The sequence below is a fragment of the Neopelma chrysocephalum genome, unplaced genomic scaffold (assembly GCF_003984885.1).
Source record: "Neopelma chrysocephalum unplaced genomic scaffold, ASM398488v2 Primary Assembly neopelma1_85, whole genome shotgun sequence".
NCBI lineage: Eukaryota > Metazoa > Chordata > Aves > Passeriformes > Pipridae > Neopelma > Neopelma chrysocephalum.
In genome coordinates this window covers 2,932,819-2,954,796 of record NW_020897747.1, presented here as the reverse complement: position 1 = coordinate 2,954,796, position 21,978 = coordinate 2,932,819, and the positions used below count along the sequence as shown (strand labels likewise).

The window sequence follows — 21,978 nt, the reverse complement described above, 5'->3', positions numbered from 1 at the left end:
CCTTTTTAGTGGAGTTGCAGGGATAAATTGAAAGAGAGGAAAAGGCTGGCTGGTGGAGGACATGATAAGGGTCTGCTCATAATAATTCAAGCATGGAAAAAGAATCCAACAAAATGTCGTGATAAAATATGCTGAAGATGATTGGTGGCAGCTAATATTAAGTCTGTGCTTATGTTTTAGGTTCTTTCAGTATGACATTGTCTGAAGATTTCACAGGTACCAAGGAGTACAGCCCCTCCTTGCAGCCTGCGAGGCAGAGAGGCACCAGAGGGGCAGAGGATAATAACCAGGTCTCTCGCTTCATAGTCCCATATTTGCATTAACAATCTCCTTCTTCTTCTTGTATGCCATAGTGACACCAGTGCTGCTCTAAATGCATGAGGAAAAAATGAGATTTGTGACAGGAAGGTAAAGCTAAGCAGAGGATTGTACCAACATCGATGGGCTGGGAAAGAATCTGCACAGGTACAGGAACATTTTAAGGGATCTGGTTCCCCATTTTTAGCATTAGATTTTAAATGGAATGGACAAACCTGACTGTGTAAAGGTTTCAATTTACTTTCTCTCTCTTCATATATATACTTGCAAATTGATGTTTTTCTTCCTGAGTAAAGATGCTATACATATTCATGTTTCCAGACTTTTTCTGGTACAAATCCCCTTGTGCTTCCTTTGAGCCATTTCAGCAACGCTCACAGTTGTGGATATGCCTTTGACAGAAGCCTGACACCTTTTCCTTACATGGCCACATCTTTCCTAGCAACTTTTATCTTTTTTTCCCTGCTTTGCTTCCTACAAGTAAGTAAAAAGTAATTTCCTTTTTAAATTTTTTTTTAACTTTGTTGCTCACAATTAGCCCATTATTTTTTACACTCAGTTCTTAAACCTGCCACAATTTTATTTGAAAGTGTAATTTACCTAAGGAACGGACTCCATACTTTCATGCCCACATGCAGTGAAATGGCAGCCTACTCCTATCAAAGGGTGTAAGAGGCTCATGCTATCGGACTGGATTCAGGGAAAATGTCCAGGTCAGCCTAAGAAACACAGAGCTGGGCAGTGAGAAGGACCGTGGCTGTCCATCCACCTGGGCACAAAGGGATGATTCTGAGTCAGTACATGATTACAAGAGGAAAACTTTACTCAAAACAGTAATCCTCAAGTTCTTGCTAGTGCCAGCACTAGGAATCCCTTTCAGAAACAATGCTATGCATTCCTAGAGGTAGCACAACCATCTGTGTACATTCTTGGAATTCAGTCCCTGGAGTACGGCTGAAGCCTTCTGCATAAAGGAAATAGCAAGTCTGATTTAGGAAAGAAACCAGAAGAAATAGCTACTGATAAGTAGTTATTGAAAGGAAAATCCAGGATCCCATGCCAGTTGGCATGCTGAATTATTGACCAGATTTTCATCAAAAGGATTTGGATCATTTTGGAAAGCAATGCAGGAACATCTACTTGAGTTGAGATAACTAATGGTCTAAATCTTTGTATTAAAAAACTACTCAGCTGCAGTTACTGAGTCACTCCTGCCCACCCTAAACCCCTTTCCCTAGCTTGGGTCCCCACAACTGGAGCACTGTAAACTTGGCGAAAAATACCACATCTCTCCATGTATATTAAAAAAAACCCCAACAACTTTTCAAAATGATGAACGGTTGAATTCACACTAATTGTCTGTTACATCATAACTTGCATTTACAGATTCCCACTGTGACACAAAAGCTGAAAGTATTTTTCCTTCAGCTGGTTAATGTATTCAGAGTCTTTTAACTATGGCTGAAAGTGATGAAAACATGTCATTTTTCTGACATATATTCTCAACCAAGAACTCTTTACTTGTCTTTTGCAAGTACAATAGACCGTCTATAATAATATCTTCACTCTAGCTGTGGTATTTTTGAAGCAGATGCTCATGTTAGTCATCAACTCTTGCACATATTAATATGCCTTAGATACACCAATATATCATTGAAGGCAGTAAGAGTTTTCATGGCATAGGTACACTTAGACATGAGCTACAGCTGCATTATCCAGCCCCTTGTGTTGAGATCTGTGCCCAAGGCAGAATGTAAAATACTACCAGAAAATGTAGCAAAAGGAAATTGCAAAATTTATCTAAAGCATATTTGTAGTAGCATTCATGGTGCATTTGGGAATGACTTCCATATGAACTCCGGTTTCTCCAGGCTGGAAATTTGTTCTGAGGAATTAACATGTTAAATTTTTTTTCTTTTGTGGACAGAATTAGTTTTTACCTTCTTTTTTTTCGTTTAATTGGAAACAAACAACAAAAGAAGGACTTAGCAGAAATTGTTATTTTGTGTGTGATTTCAAAACCCTTACATCACAATTTTATAGCTGTTCATAAGGTCAGCTGGAGCACTTACATATTATAAAATTATGACTTATTTGGGGCACTGTACTGGCATTGAGAATGAGCAAAATATAAAGATAAATAGCAATGGATTTTTACACTAGCATACAACTTGTATGATGCATAGAAGCAAAACACTGTTGTAATAGCACGTCTCCCTTCTTTTAAGCTTGACAGCCCACACTTGTGCTCCACTGGGCTGCTCCCATCCTTTACAGATGCTGATGGATTCCAGCTGCCCTGTGACCTTGTTCTTCAAACGCTGCCCAGCATCCTGCTCAGTGCTGAGCTCCCTGGGCCACATCAGCACATTGAAACTTAGAGCACAACCTCTATGCACCAATTTAAAATGCCCCAGATATGTGAATACTGAGGTGGTGCTGGTGAAACACTAGGAATTGCCTAAAAAGAAAGTTTATCACTGCAACAGAGACAATTGCTTTTGGAGCATTTTTCTGGCCCACATAGCTTCAGGTCAGTTGTGGTTACAGGTGGCCAAACCTTAGCCTGTGTATTTTCAATTATTTGCCTCAGAAATAGTGCTGCATATGATGTACATGGAAGGGAATTAGTTTAGTCCCTGTATGGTAAAATGATTACTTCAGGTATTGTCACTTTATCTTTCTCCTGTGAGCATGGATTTACATATCTACAGAAAGAGCAGTAGAGAATTATTATTTCTAGAAATGTTCACCTTCAAGCTGAAACCGCAGTGAAATGATTAAATTCATCTTAAAATAGGGTTTTTCTGAGAGTAAGCTGACAGAATGGAAAGGGTTGACTACAGGGCTACAGAAATGATTCAAGGTTTGGAAAACCTACCACGTATTTAGAGGCTTGATTAGCTTACTCTTCTTTAAGAGAAAATTACCAAGTGATATGATCAGCCTACAAATACTTATTTTGTCATTCCTAGTGACAGCTCCTTTCTCTCTTACACAAAAGCATAACAATATACAGCCAAATTACTCAATGCTTAAAAATAAGAAACAATATTTCTAATTAGATAGATAGATGGATAACTGGCCAAAAGCAGAATGGATACTTGAAATCTTTAATTCAAGACCATTGATTTCCTAGAAGGAGGAATTCGGCTCAACCACAGTTTGATCAGGGCTAAAGGACATTCACCACCAAGGATATCCAAAGGATCAGTCTGAAGGAGGAGGTTTGATGACAACAATTCTCTCTGCCCTTGTAATCTGTGACTGTGTATAAGGGAGATAGATAGGTAGTAGAGAACTGAGCTTATTTGGAATAGACACTATTTTACAGCCTGCTAAAGACTTCAAGGCCAAAGTGAATACCATAATAATGGCAATTAAGGTAGAGCTGGCTATCTTTCCAGGTAAGGCTTTTGAGTTAATCATGCAAAGGTCATTATTAATGCCACTCAAGCACAGCAGAAGCTGAAAAACCACCTCTAACCCACCTCTGACAAAAATGGGTTGCAAGTCTTATCTTTCTCCCTAGTCAATTATAAAGGTATTCTATATGTCTGGTTTTGTAAGCTGCACAGGTTTTGGTTTTTTTCCAAAGAATGGCTGCTTTAGAAAATAAGACCCATTCCCAGAGATCTAAAATATTTTACTGGAATTTCAGGTGTACAAATAGAATTTACTTGACATTGTATCAATTAAAAAAATTTGGTATAACAAGTTCATTTAACTTTTACTTCAGAAAAGTAAATAAATACTGAAGTGAGATAAATAAATACAGCCTGAGTAGGCAGGAAGACAGAGAAAGAAAGAGAATAATTTTGGAAATATGTTGCATAGACTGAATAGATAAAACATGAAATATAGCATAAAATATGATTATTTAAAAAAGGAAGCCAATTATACTTCTGTTTAGAAATACAAATCTTGCAATCTGATTCACAGATTTGCTGCCCTCTGTTTAATGCAGCTTGCAAAATTCTTGATGAAAAGAAATATTTTCTTCATCCCTTATAGAAAAGCTCTTTCTATTCAGATACACAGCAAAAGTTCTAATTATTAAACCTTTCTCCTCTTAGTTTGTGCTCCCATTGCATAATTTTCTGTCCCTCAATAGCCCTTCACCTTTTCTCCATAATTAGGGTGCAGACACTGTTTGAATTTGTTGGCAGAGCAGGACCTGCATTGTCAGGGGTTGAGTCTTTTGCAGAGGATGAGATCTCTGCTGTGCCTCCGCAAGGAACACGCTGCCAATTATTTCTAGGGAAGAGCCAACTTACAGTAAACATCTCTCTTTTAATTGTGACAGACTTAGTTGGGAGAGTGAAATAATAAATCTTAGAGAAAGAGGGAGCTGACCAAATTATTGAAGGAGAAATCACTCCTGCCAGGTGCTAAGAAATTTGGTGACAATGCGAAAATCTCCAAAGCCTGGAAGGTTTTATGCACCTCTTGAATAATAGTATTTTGCATTTTTAGAGCATTTCATGTCTTCAAGTTGCAGAACAGATGTTTCTTAATTCTCCTAATGGTTCTGTGAAGCAGGTCAGCATTATCTCAGCTTTACAGATGGGCAAGGAGTACAGAGAGGTTGAATGATTTGTCTCGGTCCAGGGTGTGAATCAATGTCAGAACCAGGAATAGGATTCAGAAGTGCTTGGGAGTACATGCACATGCTGAAACCACTCAACCACACTGTACTCATCATAAGAAATGGAAATTAAATTTTAATATTCCCGTTTCTAAAGTGAGATTTTGGATTTCAGAAAAATTAAATATTTATTTCATTATGTATGACTTCATAGCCCTATAATTTATACCAGATAGATTTATTGGCTTTATTTCTCCATGATAATTATATAGTCCTTGTTGATCTGGTGGGTTTGTGATTTTTAGTAATGTATCCATCTGCTCAAAGAAACAGCATTCCTTGCCTCTTATGTACTTAGGAACAGACTTGAGTGACACGCACATAAAAATCCAATGGAGCTACAATATTAAAAAGAAGGGGTTATCCTTCAGGTAAATATATAAAAAAAAAGCAGGTTAAATATACTAAATTAATTTGCAACTACTTCAGTTTTCTAAGCAAATTTAATCCTCTCATATTTATCAGGCTGCCAGCATCACAGTCCTCTATTTACTTAAAATATTGAGTATTTAAACTGCTGATATGTAGTAATGACACCGGCAGATTGCAAAGAGTTTGCAAACATTAATCACTTTACCTTTAGGAACAAAAAAACCCCACCCAGTGCCTCTGGCTGGGTGGTCATTCAGACTTATGTGCAGGGTAGTGACTGACACTGATTGGGAGCGAGAACACTCAGGACCGACACAACTACTTAAGAGAGGTTTTCCCTTAATCCCAGCAATCTCCTTTTGCTTCAGAACCTCATGAATTACTTTACTGCTGTTACTATGGTTCTGAAGCCTCTGGAGCCCTGGCATCACCACAAACATAAGTTTAAAATTCTAGTCCTTCTGCCTGGTCAGCCTGAAAATTAATTTCTTTCCATAACTCAGATTTTTTTTTAAATCAAAAGTATCCCTTTCCAGAGCCACATGGCTCCTACTTTCCCTGCATAGAAACAAGTCTCAGTGTCCTTGCCCAACAAAGTCAAAGACTCCTCTTGTTTCATAGGCCAGTCTTGGACCCTCAACACTTTTCCCCTGGGTGAAAACCAGATTAAACTGCATCTTTGTTTGTGTGACTAGTATATAGGAAACTGTGAAATCTGTGGCATTGAACATAGAAGGCCTAAACAGTATTCTGACCTTTCCACAAATGAACATTGCATTTTCAGCTGAAGTGAAAAAAACGAATTAAGCATTATTATATTTTTCGTTCCTGCATTATTATGTTCATGATAAATCTGGGGAATCTTATGGGTGCATTCAGCCAGAAAGTCAAAAAGAGGGTCTTGCTGAATATTTTTGAATAAATGTGTCCTTTAAAGGTTAAGTATAAAGAAAGGATGTAACATTTTTGTTCAATTACACTAATGTTTTAAAGACAGCATTACTGTCATAAAGTTCAAGCCAAATAACATCTTAGGAAAGAGAAGGATGGAGGGAGGGGGAGGAATCTAGACTCTATATAAATATAGGAAAAAAGACAACAGCAGAAGGAGTGAATGGACTAAATTGTGAATGGATTTATTGGTTGTGGTCCTGCTTTTGCTTCTTCTTTCTCTTTCAGTCCCAAATTAGACTTTGTCCATCTGGGAGCACACTCATTCCCCTCCCCTGCTTGCCAAATTTCTGCTTCTCATTGCAAGGATCAGAACTAATTACTGAAGCCAGACATTCTCATCTGTTTTCCTCCCTTGCCCTCCCGTTGGTGCTCTGTTCCTCTCCAGACAGCCTCAGCACACACACAAGCAAGGATTTGGCCAGCAATGCTGCCAAAAGGAGGAGAGTTCAAAAGGGAGAAAAGCAATGCAGATGGCTAAGAACCACCTGTCAAGGATTCCCAGGGTGCAGACAGATTAGTGATGCTATTTACGGTTGCAATAGATGCAACTCTTTTCTCCACAGAGCTCAACGTGAGTAAGATACTGCTCCAGGGGGGAGTGGTAAGAAAGGTAGTTCCCCTTTTCCTTCACCTATTAGATGGCAGATGGGGGGAGACATTTAAAGCCAAAAGGCTGGAAAAATCAAGCTCTTTATGAGAGTCAATATTTTAGTCACTTCACATGAACTTCTATTTCTCTTATATTAGATGTAATTATTTCCTTTTTCTTGTAGTATGGATTAAAGGCCATCCTATTGTAACTGTTTTGACAGACATATCTTTCTTGTTTATAGCACAATTTGACTGACAATAAGCCAGGGAACTGTGATTTGAACTGCTCATTGTAACTGGCCTGACAATAATCTTTTCCTCACTTATAGTGTAGATTGATTGACAATAATTCAGGGGATTGGCAGCTGGTTAGGTTTTTTTTTCCTTTGAATTCATATTTCTATCTAAGACAAGACATCTATTCCTAAATAGCTTGGCAGATAATTCGTACAGAATTCTAGAAGGGTGGTATTCCTCAGCATCCTTCTTAAAATAATATTGTTCTTTGGCTTTGTACCAATTTCAATTTTACGATGATGGTTTTCTTTTTTCCTCCTCTGCCAGTTGTGTCTCTATTTTTCATCAGTGTTACTAAAGCACTGTAGAATTACAGTTTATATGTTAGCAACTGTTATATGTGCTCTTGACAATTTTTCTTCTTAACAAGTATGAGAAAAGCTATTATCTGCTTTGCAAAAGCAATGTACATGTACTATAATTGGGAGGTTTGGGGAATTCTTTTCAGTGGTTGCTGCTTGTGTATTGTTAACTGTAGTCCGTCACTTTCAGGATATTTTCTTTATTTTTATAGGGAAGGAATTCTGACACTCACTATGTTGTTGATAAGTATCATCTCTAAAGAAATACATTTTCTCTGACACTTGGCACACTACTGCCTTCCACTAGTGAGTCTCGAAGCCAAAGCCAGCACAGTTTGTGGTGATATAATAGCAAAGGGGTAGTTTGCAGTGACCTTCTTCAAAACTTGGCCAGAAATCAATGTCAAAATGGTCCATGAAACATACCCTATGCAGTAGAATAACAACCTGTCAGGATGCCTAATGCATCTGTACCTTCCCTGCAACGTCCAAAGACAGAGGAAAGTGAGAGTATGGAAAACATATATCTTAAAATGCATTTTTATTTAGAAAACAAAACAAAACAAAAAACCCAACCCAAACCAACAAACATATTTGCATATTTCTGCTGCTGTGCAGTTTCAGTCTGATCTTTAGGTGCTCTCAATTGGATATACTTCATGAGAGCAGCCACTGTGGAGGAAGGTCAAGGGAGAAGAGTTCATGGGCAGGAAATCAATAGTGGTGCAATTCCCAGGATGAGGCAGCAGATTCTGCAGCCACTTATAAGTCCATTATTCACATCAGTTTTGGTGTCCGTGGTTATAAAGGACATATTCTTCATACCCCCTACACACCCACACAAGATGTGTTTAATACAACTACAGAAAAAGACTAGTTTATATTTTTGTAGAGCACCCATGAATATTTTAACTGGAGGGATATGATCTTTCATAGTTTAAATGTCCCACTCTCACATGCAAATATTTTGTACACAAATATTGGAAAGATTTTTCTCTATGTATTCTGCTCAGAAATAGTTTCAGAGTTCTTCATAAAGAATCCAGTCTGTTCATCATTTAAATATGCTCGAGGGACTGAAGATTGAACAAGCAAAAGCATAAATTGCTCTTGAACTACTGAGGAACAAAAAGTAGAACAGGTATGTTTATGTCTACGCTTGTTACTAAAGGATGAAAGGGTGAAGAAAATCTTTAAATTGGTACTGGAAAGACACTAGATTGCAGAATTCTGATGCAAAAAAATTCAGTAGAACTAGAAGCCTGAAATGAGAGCTAAAGGCATTAAGCCAGAGGATTGAAATGTAAAGTTTGTTCACGGTGGAGAGAAAAATATTTATTCCTTATTTTCTATTCCAAATAAATTTCTTCCTCATGCTGTAATCTCATGCTCCTGTTTATCTCAACCTGTGACTTTGCTTATTCCCTCTTCTCTTCTAAAAATCATGAAGCCAGTGGTGCATTTAATCAGCCTCTTTCCTAGCTGATGCCAAATAGGGAGCATATTCCCATCAAACACTTGAGCTGGTGAATTCCCCCAGTTAAATACCACCATTTTGAACAGGGAAGATTAACACAATAAAAAAATCAAAGGGAACAGAATTAAATTTCAAAGATACTCCAGGCTAACGTAGCACAGTGCTGAGCTCTGTACTCACGCAGAGAGCTGCTGGCCTCAGGCAGGCTAAATGAAACGTGTTTTACATCTGGATCAGAGTTACAAAAATCTTAATACTGCTATCATTGCTTGGGTTTTTTTCCCTGAACAAATGACAAAGAATATAGCAGCCACTATTGCTGTAGTTTGGATTTCATAAAATAGAATGGCTGTGCTTTCTCACTCCTATTCACTTGTGCCACTATTTGGCATTCAGATAGTGATATTCACTATCATATTTTTCAATTAGCTACTGGTGGGCTGTTTGGGGCACATTAGTAGCCAGTTTTGGGGCAGAAGAAGACAAAGTTATTCCCCTTTCCAGATCCATTAAAAGTGGTTCCTATTCCATCACTAGGGGATAAAACAGCTATTTCTATGAGCTGAAAAACAGAAGTATCTTTGAACTCTGTCTTTTTTTCTTTCAGGTGGTGCCCTAAGCTATGCTTTCAGTAGTAGGTAAATTTCAAAAATCTTGTTAATTATGGATCCCCCCATTAAAAAATGGAAAAAATAGACCATTTTGTTCTCTAGTGAACTGTAATGGAAGATCGTAATGCAGGTAAGAAAGATACAAGACCAAGATTGGAAGCCCTTAATTTTTGAATTATGAACTCTCTCCAAGGTGACTGTATGAAAAGGGAAAAGAAAAATGACAGCTGTGGACAGACAGCAAAAGGAAAGCATGGAAACCCAGATTCCCTGCTCAGTAGGCTATTCCTAAGGAACACTGCTTAAAGTAAATATGCAAAGACATCAGCAAAATTTACTGTTTTTATTGTCATCTCTCTAAGAAACTGCCAAGAAACCAGCTTCTTCTGATTTATTACATTTATTAACATTTAGCCGTTAAAGAGTATCACAAATAACAGTTATTCTTTTCCCCCTCATACTTCCAATTATCATGTCCTAGTTATATGTTCATAATTTCAAATAATAAGGAATTTCTTATCTATGTGAAAAGCTTAATCTTTGTGTTACCTCAAATACAGGTTCTCGCCTGCTTGTATTTTGTCTCATATAATGCAGCCCAGATAGTACAATACTTGGGAGACAGATCTGTGTGTGTGTGTGGTTTTTTTTAATTGGTCACTACCATTTTTTATATTGATTTCACTTTTGAGGAGGAAAAGAATGCAGCTTGGCAGAAGAGAAAATTTTCACTCATTCCACCACTGCTGGTAAAACATACGTTATATGACTGAGAGAATTGACTTTCAGCTCTGAGAGGTTATAAATAGAAGGCATTGTCATTGTCTAGCAGTTCTGCTGCAAAGGAGAGCTAACTGAGTAGATTAATAAAATATTGGCATTAAAAAACCATTTTCAGTTAAATCTTAAAGTAGCTGATGAAATATTTCTATCACAGTCCTGTCAGCTCACGTTCCAAGGAGTAACCCCTCCTGCTTGGTGGTTTTTTTTTTGTGTGTTTTTTTTTTTTTTTAAATTTTTTGGTGTTTTTTTTGGTTGGTGTTTTTGTTTCTTATTTTTTGGTTTGTTTGTTTGTTTGTTTGATTGGTCAGTTTGGTTTTTTTTAAGCAAAAAAAACCTACCCCAAAACCAAAATACCTGAGTCTGGAGAGAGTATGAGAATGTTCCATGCTCAGAGCTATAGATTATAGAATGGTTTGGGTTAGAAAGGACCTTTAAAGGCCATCTAGTCCACCCCCCCTGCAATGAGCAGGGACATCTTTAACTAGGTTGCTCAGAGCTGCATGCAACCTGACCTTTAATGTTTCCAGGGAGGGGGCATCCACCACCTCTCTGGGCAACCAGGGCCAGTGTTTCATCACCCACATTGAAAAAACCCCTAATTTCCTTGTATCTAGTCTTGAATCTACCTTCTTTTATTTTAAAACCGTTACCCCTTGTCCAGTCCTTACAGGCCCTGCTAAAGAGTCTGTCCCCAGAGACTTTTTCAAGTTACCTGAGAAGGAGATTTCTCCAGACCTGCCAGTCACAGAGATCCTGTTGAGCTGCTTTGCTCTTTAATGTCCATTTACAATCTCAGGTACCCAAACACCAGATATAGTATGGAAGCAGCAAGGGAGTAGGCCTGGGAGATGGTTTGTGCAAAATGGTCCAGATCTGTGGCTGTGTTGTAGGTTGAGGCTCCCTGAGCGCAGTCCCCTTCTGTGCAGAAAGAGGTGAGTGAAATGTAGAAATGGTCTGGGAGTTTGTAAATACCCTTAATGAGGCATTAGCTTTATTTTATATAAAGTGCAACGTGTGTCATATAAGGCCTGGTATTTCAGGGATAGATAATTTAAAATCTAACAGTACTTTACCAGTCTAGCATCAGCCAAACCGTCTCTGTTTGGATTTTAATTCTTCTCCAGCTAAGGGATGACAGCAATGAAGATTAAAGATTTTTTTACTTCTCCTTAAGATCTCAGCAAACTGCAGATTTGAAACACAGAAAAGAGATTGACCTTCATATTAACCTGAATTTCTTTTCCTGTTTCTTCTTGAACATATTTTATTCTCTTTATGCACAGTAGGGCTCTTTTTTCATGTGCTTCGCTGTTGAACGAAATGCCAAAAAGATGGAGTGTGCACTTTTACATCAAAGAAATGATGAGACCATAAAAACTCATTTCCCTTGTGACTTCTTAAATTGTTGCTAAGGAATTGAGTGAGTTTGTTTGAAACAATGTGTCCCTTTAAATTCTGTTTTCTTATTTGTCTTAAAACAGAAAGCCACCGTTTCATGTAGATCGTGATCCAAAGGCCACTAAGGTCAAGAAAAGATCTTTAGTTACTGCAGTAAGTGTTAGGACAGATTTTTCAAGTATTTCATTATGTAAAACACAGGGCAGACAGTTTTAAAAAGAACTAGTTATCTAAGGGGGAAAAAATGCCTGGTGTATTTTGTTTATTCAGCTAGAAAAATTTTGCCTTCACATGGGCAAGAAAGAATTAAGTGAATTCCCTTCTTACTGCACAGAATGGATCTGACAAGGACAAGAAAGGTCAAGCAGTAGTTAAATTCAGAGATCCAAACCAGCAAAAATATTGATTTACTTCAGTTTTTCTCATACATAAAGGTGATGTGAGGTAGAAACAAACAGTAACAAAACCCACAATATAAACTCTACTGGAGGGAAACCTTCTCCAGTTCTACATGACAGTTTTAGATAATCCCTCAGTGCTGGGATGAATGATTCGTTACTGCTTCAGTCCAGGAAGTTGCTAGAAATGGTCTTGATTGGAATGAAAAGGTATTGTAAAGCAATTAAGTTCTGACCGTTAACAAAGCTCCCACAGGGTGCATTAATTTTTAAAAGTAGACAAAGACTGCATTTAGTAGCTGTATAACTCTGGCTATACTGAATTATGGGAAAATGCTGCAGCAAGTCAACACTGTTGTAAATATTCCTTATCAGTTTCCAGAAAAAGGTTGTGAAGTTCTAATTGAGAAAAGCATTTAAGCATATGATGAACTTTCTTTTGTTTTAACTGAATATAAATTAAACAAACAACTAAGCCCTTTGGTTAATAAGGAGAAATTTAAATGTCTGCTTATAGCCCAGGTTCAGTTTTCATTGAAGTTTCCACTTCTCTGAATTGGAACCTTAATCCCTTGAATTTTTATGGTATTTTTTGGATCTAGAATCCAGAAAATTCCACTTTTCTCACAGACACAAAGCAACCTCCTTAAAGATATCCATGGTATTCCTTTCCAAAGCTCCAGTCCTCTACTCTCTTTAACTTACAGTTTATTTCTCACTCCCAAGGCATGTAGTAACTTAAGCAGGCAATTTTACAACTTCTCACAATAGTGATTGCTTACTCTACCAGTTAAAAAAATTCCAGTGCTGGAGAAGATACTGAATCTTCTCTGTGCAGGTCTCTACCTCTGAAGGTGTCCAGCTGCTGACACTTGCCCTCTTCCCCCCTTCTGTACTCACACCCAGTTTCTGGTTGGTCAGTCTCTAGAAATGCCTAGGAAGAGAGAGTCTCTGTTATGATTCCGTGCTGGGATAGCACAACAATGGAAAAACATTGCTACCGGTAAAATATGTTTAACTGTTTTCCAAATGCTGGAGCGAGCCAGCAGTCCATATCAAAGCCTTGGCGAAGGCATCGAGCCAGTTTCTCGGATTCCATTGTTTACAATCTCACTTAGGTTATTTCCCAACAACTTGGAAAGTGCTGGTTTTGTATCTGAAATGAGTGTGTCCAGTGCCAAAGTGAGAATATGGGATACTTACAAAACAAGGCTATCTAGCATGACTGGCAGCCTTCAGGACTGAGTAACTAAATGGTTCTAGCAATTCCATTACTGAAGATATTTCAACCATCTTGTGATTTACATACGGGGTTTGGTTTAAGTTTTTTGAGTATTTTTTTTTCTTTTTTCTGGCAACATGGTTCTGAGCCAAGGGATTGAGCCAGGTTTTGTTCCACACTAGTGGTTCCAAAACTGTCAATGCAGCAGATGCAGGAATACGGGTTGAGAGAATCACAAAGGGATAAGTGGGCAAATTTGCCCAATGCTGCTGGTTGCAGAGTTTCTTGTGCTAAGCAGTTATTATCTGGTACATAGAAAGGAGAAGCACAATTGTACAGGTAATTTTTTAAAAAGGCTTTCTTGTAAACTACACTGAAAGTGGGTATTTTATACTATAACTTAAAAGTCTGAACATCATAACTTTGGTTTCAAATGCAAAGAAAGCAGGGACCCGTTTTCAAATCTTACACGTAATATGCTGCCATTTAGATAATGCAGCCCTGATTCTAGAGGATGGAAGGTCACTAGCTTCAGTGTGCTTAGAAACAGAAGAAAAGCAGTTTTTAAAGGAAAAAGAAACCTTCAGAAGATCCAGTATTTATTTTTAAACCAGTAGGTTGCATCTAATATGCCACCTTGGTTTTTTTTTTTTTGACATCAGAAACAAGTATGTATATAGCAAGTTTATATCTCTTAATCCAAGAAAAATTGACAACCCCTACATGTTGAAAACCTGCTATGCAAACCGCTGAACTGTTCAGATTAATTTCATTACAGGGGTTCTTCTGAGATGCTTTTTCCATTTAAAATAATGGTGGTTTCCATCTGATGAAACCTTTGGCATTTTTGTAATGTGTAATAAAATAATCACTACCATTGGGTTTGCTACCCACTTTTCATCATAACTAATTTTTGTGGGTGAAATATTTCAATAAATATTGGTTGGGGTTTTTTTCAGGCTAAAAAATGACTTTGAAGAAGAGGAAAAGATGGACTTTCTGCATTGATATTGGAAAAAAATTGTTCTCCTATTTGCAAAGTGCACCAATGCCTTTTGATTAAAACTAAGAGTGAAAAATCTGACTCCAGTTTGAGAGCCTTAGGGGTAAAATTCCTTCAGTGAGCCAGGGAATGAAAAGAGAGTCAGGTAGCAGTGTGAATTTCCACACAGTCTCAAAAATGTGCTGCTCTGGAAGAACAGTTTCCAGCGTTTGCCTGCAAACATTCCTGATGCCCAGCTACTTAACTGACCTGTTATCTTCCGTGTTCTTTTCCCACAAACTGATGTCCAGCACAAATTACATTGAATTCTAAATTCAGTGGCCAATTAGCTAATAACTGCTAGAAATCTGTCTTGAAACCGTAGCATGGAACAGAGGTTAACTCCATGTGCAGTTACCAGGCTGATGAGATGATGATAAAAAGCAGAATGAAATGTACTGTCTTTTTAGAAGGCAGAACCCCAGTTTTCTTTACTTCTACCCCCAGAATGTCATTGGCTTTTGAAAATATACTGCTAAAGTCCTTCTGTTACTGGTGTGATGCAGTGTGAGGGATTCTCAATGCCTCTGCCTGTACTTTGTTGCACTCTAATATATCCTTCTCTTGAGAACATTTGTACTTGTGAAGAACTGAGTCTGTGATAATGCAACAGAGCTAGAAAAGACAAGAATGTTACTGATCTCAACCAAGACTTGCAATAAGCTTGGTGGAGTAATTAGTGTTATCACCTTGCCACCTGTTTTAATTCCAAATGAGCACTAGAATGTGGAGTTGCACAATTTGTATTTCAGAACTTTCCTATAAGACAATAAAGGAACAGCACAACTGAGATAATGAGTGATGGTGAGAATGGTAAGACAATAATTAATCATAGCTTTAAACTGAAAAGGGGCAGGTTTAGATAAGATATTAGAAAGAAATTGTTTACTGTGAGGGTAGAGAAGCACTGGAACAATTGCCCAGGGAAGCTGTGGATGCCCCAACCCAGGCAGCGTCAAGGCCAGGTTGGATGGGACTTTGAGTGACCTGCTCAAGTGGGAGGTGTCCCTGCCCCTGGCAGAGGGGTTGGAATGAGATGATTTTTAAGGTCCTTTCCAACCCAAACCATTCTATGAGTCTATGACTTACTACTGAGACCTACAATAACATTTATTTCTTTCATACCATGCAGTTAAAAATAAGACCAATCCTTACTTTGCAGGACTGAAGATTTTGATATTCACTAAAAAAAAAAAAGTCTATAGAGTAACTATGTCCTGAATATCTTCATAAAAGGCGTATTTTCAAGAACTTTTTAAGATGACATTCTAAAAAATGCAACATCAGAAAGAAGTAAAAAGCATTTGCATAGGCATGATCACAGTCATTCATGGTGGCCTAATTTGTGCCTATGTTTTATTTTTAGAATGTTTATGAAAATTCCAGGGCTGATTACTATATTCATTTCATGAAAATAGTAGAAATGTACCGATTCAGTGCATTACTCCCTTCAACCAGTCATAAGAAAGGATTTATCTCAGTTATCCAGTGGTAAAAATTATATTGCTCAATTTCTTCATCTTTAATGCATGTGGTAACACAGAAAAAAACACTTTGCAAAGTGCTTTCTGTCAAGGGAATTCCAGGCCACAGTAAAGAAGTGCATTTTGAAGTAATGAAAATCATCATTTGGGGCTATTCACAAAAGAAACACTTAGTGTGTTTATGAATGTTTAAGTCTATTATTCAGTTACGTGCTAGTAAATTATGCTGATGTATAAAAAGAGAGCACGCTCAACACTGAGGAAGAAGTTATGACACTAAGGACATGTTATAACTGGAAAAGAATCTTTACCATGGTTGCATTTACCATCAAAGAAATAAAAAAAATAAAAAAGAAAAAGGAAAGTTAAATAATGAACTTAATTTTGCTTTAGAATCAGTTCCCTTTCAGAACAAAGGAATAACTGTCAAAGGGGCTTTTGGAACAGAGTTGTGAGAGATGTTATAGACCAGTCAGAGGTCTAGAAAATATGATCTCTGAAGAAAGACTGTGTGAACTGGGACTCTTTTAGATTAAAAAAGAGAAAGCTAGGGCTAGGTGACCTCCCTTCCAGCTTTATATTTCTATGGAAATAAAAGGAACTGAAGGAGGGTCACTGCATCCAAAGACATAATCCTACCTTTCAGAAAATAAAAAATTACTTCTGTATAAAAGTTGAACTGTCACTTATCTTACAAGACATATAAAGGCATAAGGGGACATTAGTGTCCTTTTTTTTCCAGTATAAGCAGGAAAGCAACTTGCATGGTATAACAAGATTTCATTTATATGCAGAAGAGTGGGGTGTTGAATAAATTCTTGCTAGAGTGCTTTTTGTCTATTATTTCCTTGTTTTGTTAATATTTACTATATAAATATTTAGCTAATAGATCAGATGATACTCGGAACTTTGTTGTATTAACACAATAAATAAATGACTGGTTTTTAACTGTTGGTGGTAAATGTGTTTACAAATACCACCACAAAGAGCACCTGGCCACCTCAGCAGGTCCTGACAACCTAACTTTCTAGCAAGACTGCTCATCAATAATATACATGAGATATACGCCATATGGCCATATACTTTTCACTGGGATAATGGATGGTGTTTTGGTTTATGAAAATCATGTTCATAAAATGGAAATGACTCTTGCAAACCATCAGATAAAAGGTGGACGAAAGTGAGCCCATTCAAAACTGGTATAAACTAATTGGGAAATTCTCTATTCACTGTTCTCCAAATAGTCTGTCATAACATTCACAGGTCCTTTGTTTGCTTTGCTTATAGGAGTGCACAGAGATGCCTTTTTTGGGGGGGGGTGGCAGGGCATTTTGCATATTATATGTGAGAACAGGTAGGCAGAGGTAGGAGAAGATGAGTAGAAGAAAGGGTGGATTGCAAAGGCTGTTTTAAGTTCTGAAATTAAAGGCAGAAAAATGGAATTCTGTGATCTGACCATATAGAAAATCAGTGGTAGAATCAAGCCTAGGACTCAAATCTGTTGTTTAGTATTTCTGCCATGGTTGTTCAAAACTAATCCTGTTTATCATCCTTGACTATGCTTGTATATGTAGGTTGCTACTCTCCCTCTGTGCTTTCAATCTGTCCAAAGCAATGAAGAGTTAGCAGTATAGAAGGTTTTAAATAGATGCTTTTTCACATTGTGTTTGCTTTTAGCTTATTCTTTTTGATACAGCAAGAACACTGAACATGTGAAATTGTTAATATTTTCAGTTGTTTAGATGAAGAAACATCCCAAATGTTATGGGTTCTATTTCTGAGAAATTCTAGCAATGTGCTTCATCTTTCAGACAGTTGCTGCAGAGACTTGTATAAATCTGGGACATTTGTTCTTGTATTAGTTTTTTTTTTTTTCATTTTATTCTTGAGATTCTGCCTGGGAAGGAGTTGTTTTAAAAATTCATTATTATTTGATTGCAAGTTGGATGTCAGCCAACTAAATTTTTGGATTTGAAAGAAAATGCAGCATCAGCTTCTCTGGCACTATAATGGAATGAAACCCTCCAAGCACTCATTAAAAGGGCTTCTGCCGTCTAGCAAAATTAGATGAGGTGTAAATCACTGAACTACCATATGTGGTTTGAAATGGAATATTTAATTCTATAGAATCCAAACCCAAGGCTAAGGGAAATTTAACTACATAAGCACAATATTTTGATGATGAAAGAAGTAATACCATTTTAGAGGTTTTATGTTTGATGTTTGAATTCAAAAAATGTCTATTGAGGAAATCTCCATTGATATCCACATTGTTATCTGGCACATAGGCAAATGCTTGAGGAGTAATAATAAAGTACAGTAATGACTTTCTCCACCAAAGAGTTTCTAAGGGCTGTAAAAATATTACTGGAAAATTTTGATTGTAGAGGCATGATCATAATAATTATTTCTTCCCTTAGCTTCCTCTTGATAATTTTGTGCCCTTTCATACAGCTCATATCAGGGTAAGTTTGCTATTGCTCCTCAGTTGCTGAAGGATGGAGCTGGTTCCACTCCTGGATGTAGAAGGGATCAGGAGCTATGAAACAGTCCTGCCTTTGATTTTGCTTGTATTCAAAATGAAGATGAAAAGTTATAGCTTTTTTCCAATAACAATAACGTAGTAATATAAGTAAATATTTCTATTAATGTTCTATTCATTGACACTTGTTGGGACTGGGGCTTCGTTACGTTGATGCCACGCAAGTTTCAAAGAAAAAATGCCTGGCCTGAAGTCTTTGTAAACAGACATAAGGAAAGGGATGTGGGTGCATTACCTGAATAAATAAATACACAGCAGAATGTTTCTCACTTTGTTATACATGAAGTAATTTGATTTTGACCCCTTGTGGCTCTATTTGAATTATAGTTTTATGAGATTATATAGGGGTTTTATAAGTTTTTACAGTAATTTAAGTTATCGGGCTTTAAGTTATCAGCCTTTAAATCCACTTTTGAGAATAAAGGTGAGATGGTGTTGTTTTATCATTACTATTTTCTAAATGCCGCTATGAAAGCAGGCAAGGATTAATTTCACGTCCTGCAAAAGTATAACTGCACCAACATGAAAACAAGTTTAAACAGAAAAACACTTTTTATTTCTTGTTTATACTGCACATGGGAATGGAACACTTCTGTAGGAAATGTACTTTCCTGTGATGGCATGGATGAATAGATTCTAGGAACTATTTCTTTGTCTCTTCAAACCAGACAAGGTGGGACTTGTGAATTGCATTTTAAGAGGAATCACTTTGAAGACAAGGGAGAGATCATGTGAGAAAACTGGCATTTGAGGAAATCTTCTGCATAGTTTCAAATTTAAGGATAAAGACATCCTTCAGAAAAGGAATGAGCTTTAAAAGACTCAGAATGTGCAGCACTGTGCTGAGAATAAGGAATAGATTTGGTTCCTTCACATTGTTCTCTGGAGTGGGGAAGCGGAGCAGTGGGAGTGTGTTGGGATCAAAGGATGGTTGGTAATTTATTTTGTGTCCTTTTCTACAGCTACTTTGATATCCAGTATAAGCTGAAATGAATAATGTTCATTTCTTGAGGAAAATATGGTGCATTTGAAAACCAGTGTTCAAATGAGCAATAATCCAGTCTGGCTTCCTTTGTGTTATCCAAAGCAGCAGCGTCTTCAGCTTCAGAGATAAGGGTAGGAAGACTGCTTAATTTCAAAGGTTTTCACTTTTATCTTAGACTGGGAAATCTGAATACTTTAATGGGTTTAGGTTTTTAATTTAATTCCAGGTTGCTCATCATTTCACCTTTCAGCTGGGCTACAGAGATAATTCAATCATATTTCCCTTGACAAGTCATCTGAATTATGCTTATATTTCTCTGCAGATGTGAAAATCAGCTGCCATAATAAAGAGTGTGACAGACACTTTTGCCTTCCCTCCCTCTTTCTCCCTTAATTTAGGGATTGTTCTGGTCTTGCTTCATAATGCAGATGTCCTCAGATATGGGCGCATGAAAGATAGCCCTTGTATAAAATGTAATGTGGTATTTTTGCATAGACACAATGTCAAAAGTTTTGGCAGGAAGGCCAGAGAGCAGTCATTAGGCAAGAAAAGCATCAAATATGCAAAACAAGCATATTCTGGAGGTTTGGGGAATGTGTGCTCTATTTTTGCCCAGAGTTCAAACATTGTACTCATCTGTTTACATACTTCTTCCCTTCCATAATTGTTTTTCAAAAAGACTCTTCCTAATTTTTTTCCAGGGCTATCCTTGCTATCCAGCACATAATCAGATCTTAACTTCTGATGCAAACACTTGAACATGGAGGAGGGTTCTCTGCTCTGATTCTTGATCCCAAATGGGTGATCAAGACACAAAGACAAGGCAGTAATTTCTTAAATTAACATTTTTACTCTTAGACTTCACAAATTAATTTAGTATGTGAAACGTCTTCTCTTGAAGGTACCCCAAACAAGCTCAAGCATTTTGCAGATTTGGGTGAATGCATGCTAAAGCCAACGTCACAACATTTCCATGCTCAGGTAAGGTCTGTCTTTTTAATGTTCATCTTCTTTTTGAGGTCATTAAACACGAAGATTTTTTTTTTTATCTCCAACATTGTTTTCGTCACCTCTGTTTTTTATGCTACCTCTGAAGGTCAAGACAGCCCCAGCTGCTCAACTGTTAACCAGTGCCACATGGGGCTTTGCTGGATTTAGAACTCCTCAGGTGTGAACTGTCACCATCATTCCTCAGAGGTGTTTCTGCATTCTTTCCCATAGGCAGCTGACTGTACTAACAGCATTTTCTTCCAGTTAAGAGGCAAACAGGCACATTAAATACTTTTCCCTTGAGGGCCAGACTGTAATTCCTGAGTTTATTCTCTTTAATTGTAGACCATGCAAACTTGTGAAAGCTCAGTGTCTAAACCTACCCTTCAAGTGATGTGCTGTTGTTCTGCAGCTATAATTTTCTGATATTCTTCAGAGAGATATGGGCATTCAGTTTTGCCCAAAATACTCACAGGAAACATCCATACTGTCTGCTATTTATAAAATTGGCATTCATTTTATATTTGGCAGGTGTTCATACACAAACCTGGACATCTAAAAACCTTTTTATTCGAGGTATTATTGGTGCCTTGCTAATGGTAGTCCCTTTCAGCAGGGGAAGTAACACCTGAAACTTTCTACTTCATAAAGGCAGATTCTAGAATAAGGTGTGTATATAGGTGAGGGTATGGGAACTAAAAAACCCAAAAAAGCCTAGAACAATAACAAAATTTTATAAGTGTGTTACTCTGTGCGTGTGTGTGCACATTCATGTTCATGTGAGTGCACATCTATGTTAACACTTTAACATTAGGTTAAAACTTTATAACTTGCCTTACATTATGGTAGCTTTTCAGCCAGTAAATTATATAGACAAAGTTTATTATGAAATATTTCTGCTGTTGTAATTAGACATTTGAATTATTTAAATGGATGGAAAGAAACTCAGACCAAATTATGATTTTTCCTACTTTGTTTTTTTTTGTAAAGAACAAAGCAATCTTCCTCTAGGTATAAAAATGGAGGAAAGGAGAAAAATATAGAAGCACAAAATACAGTAAACTTACTTATACTGCTGTATAAAACACTGCTCTGAAATAAGGATATTTTGCAAAAAAATTTTTTCCATGAGATTTTATTAAACCTTCCTTTTCTCAGGCTTTCATATAGCCTGAAGCTATTTTTCTTCATGGCATAACAACACTATTTGTAGTTAGAGGCATAACCCATCCAGAGTGTTACCTTTCAGTATGTGCTTCTCCTGATACTGATGCACAGGCAATAACGTTTTTTTAGCAATGATGAAGCCACAGATAAGGTCCATGAGACACAGTTGAAAATCATATTTCATAATCTTGTTTTGAACATCACTTTAATATTTAATATGACCACGTGCAGCTCTGGCAGAAGTACACTGTGATACATGGAATTAATTTCAGGAGGCCAGATGTACGTCTCATCTTGTCATGATGGTGGACAGTCAAAGTCAATGTGACTGGGGAAGGCACCTGAAAAAAATGAAACTCCACCATCTGTCTTTGCTTCAAGCATTTGAAATTGCTTT

At 37.2% G+C, this 21,978-nt stretch overlaps 1 protein-coding gene across 1 annotated transcript in view; it reads left to right on the top strand.

Moving 5' to 3' along the window:
• Positions 1–21,978, top strand: part of ATRNL1 (attractin like 1) — a 531,556-nt gene that overhangs the window by 27,857 nt on the left and 481,721 nt on the right. Inside the window, exon 2 of the mRNA XM_027692113.1 lies at positions 20,326–20,405. The gene's annotated coding sequence lies outside the window, so the exon portion shown is untranslated. The remainder of the gene's footprint in view (positions 1–20,325; positions 20,406–21,978) is intronic.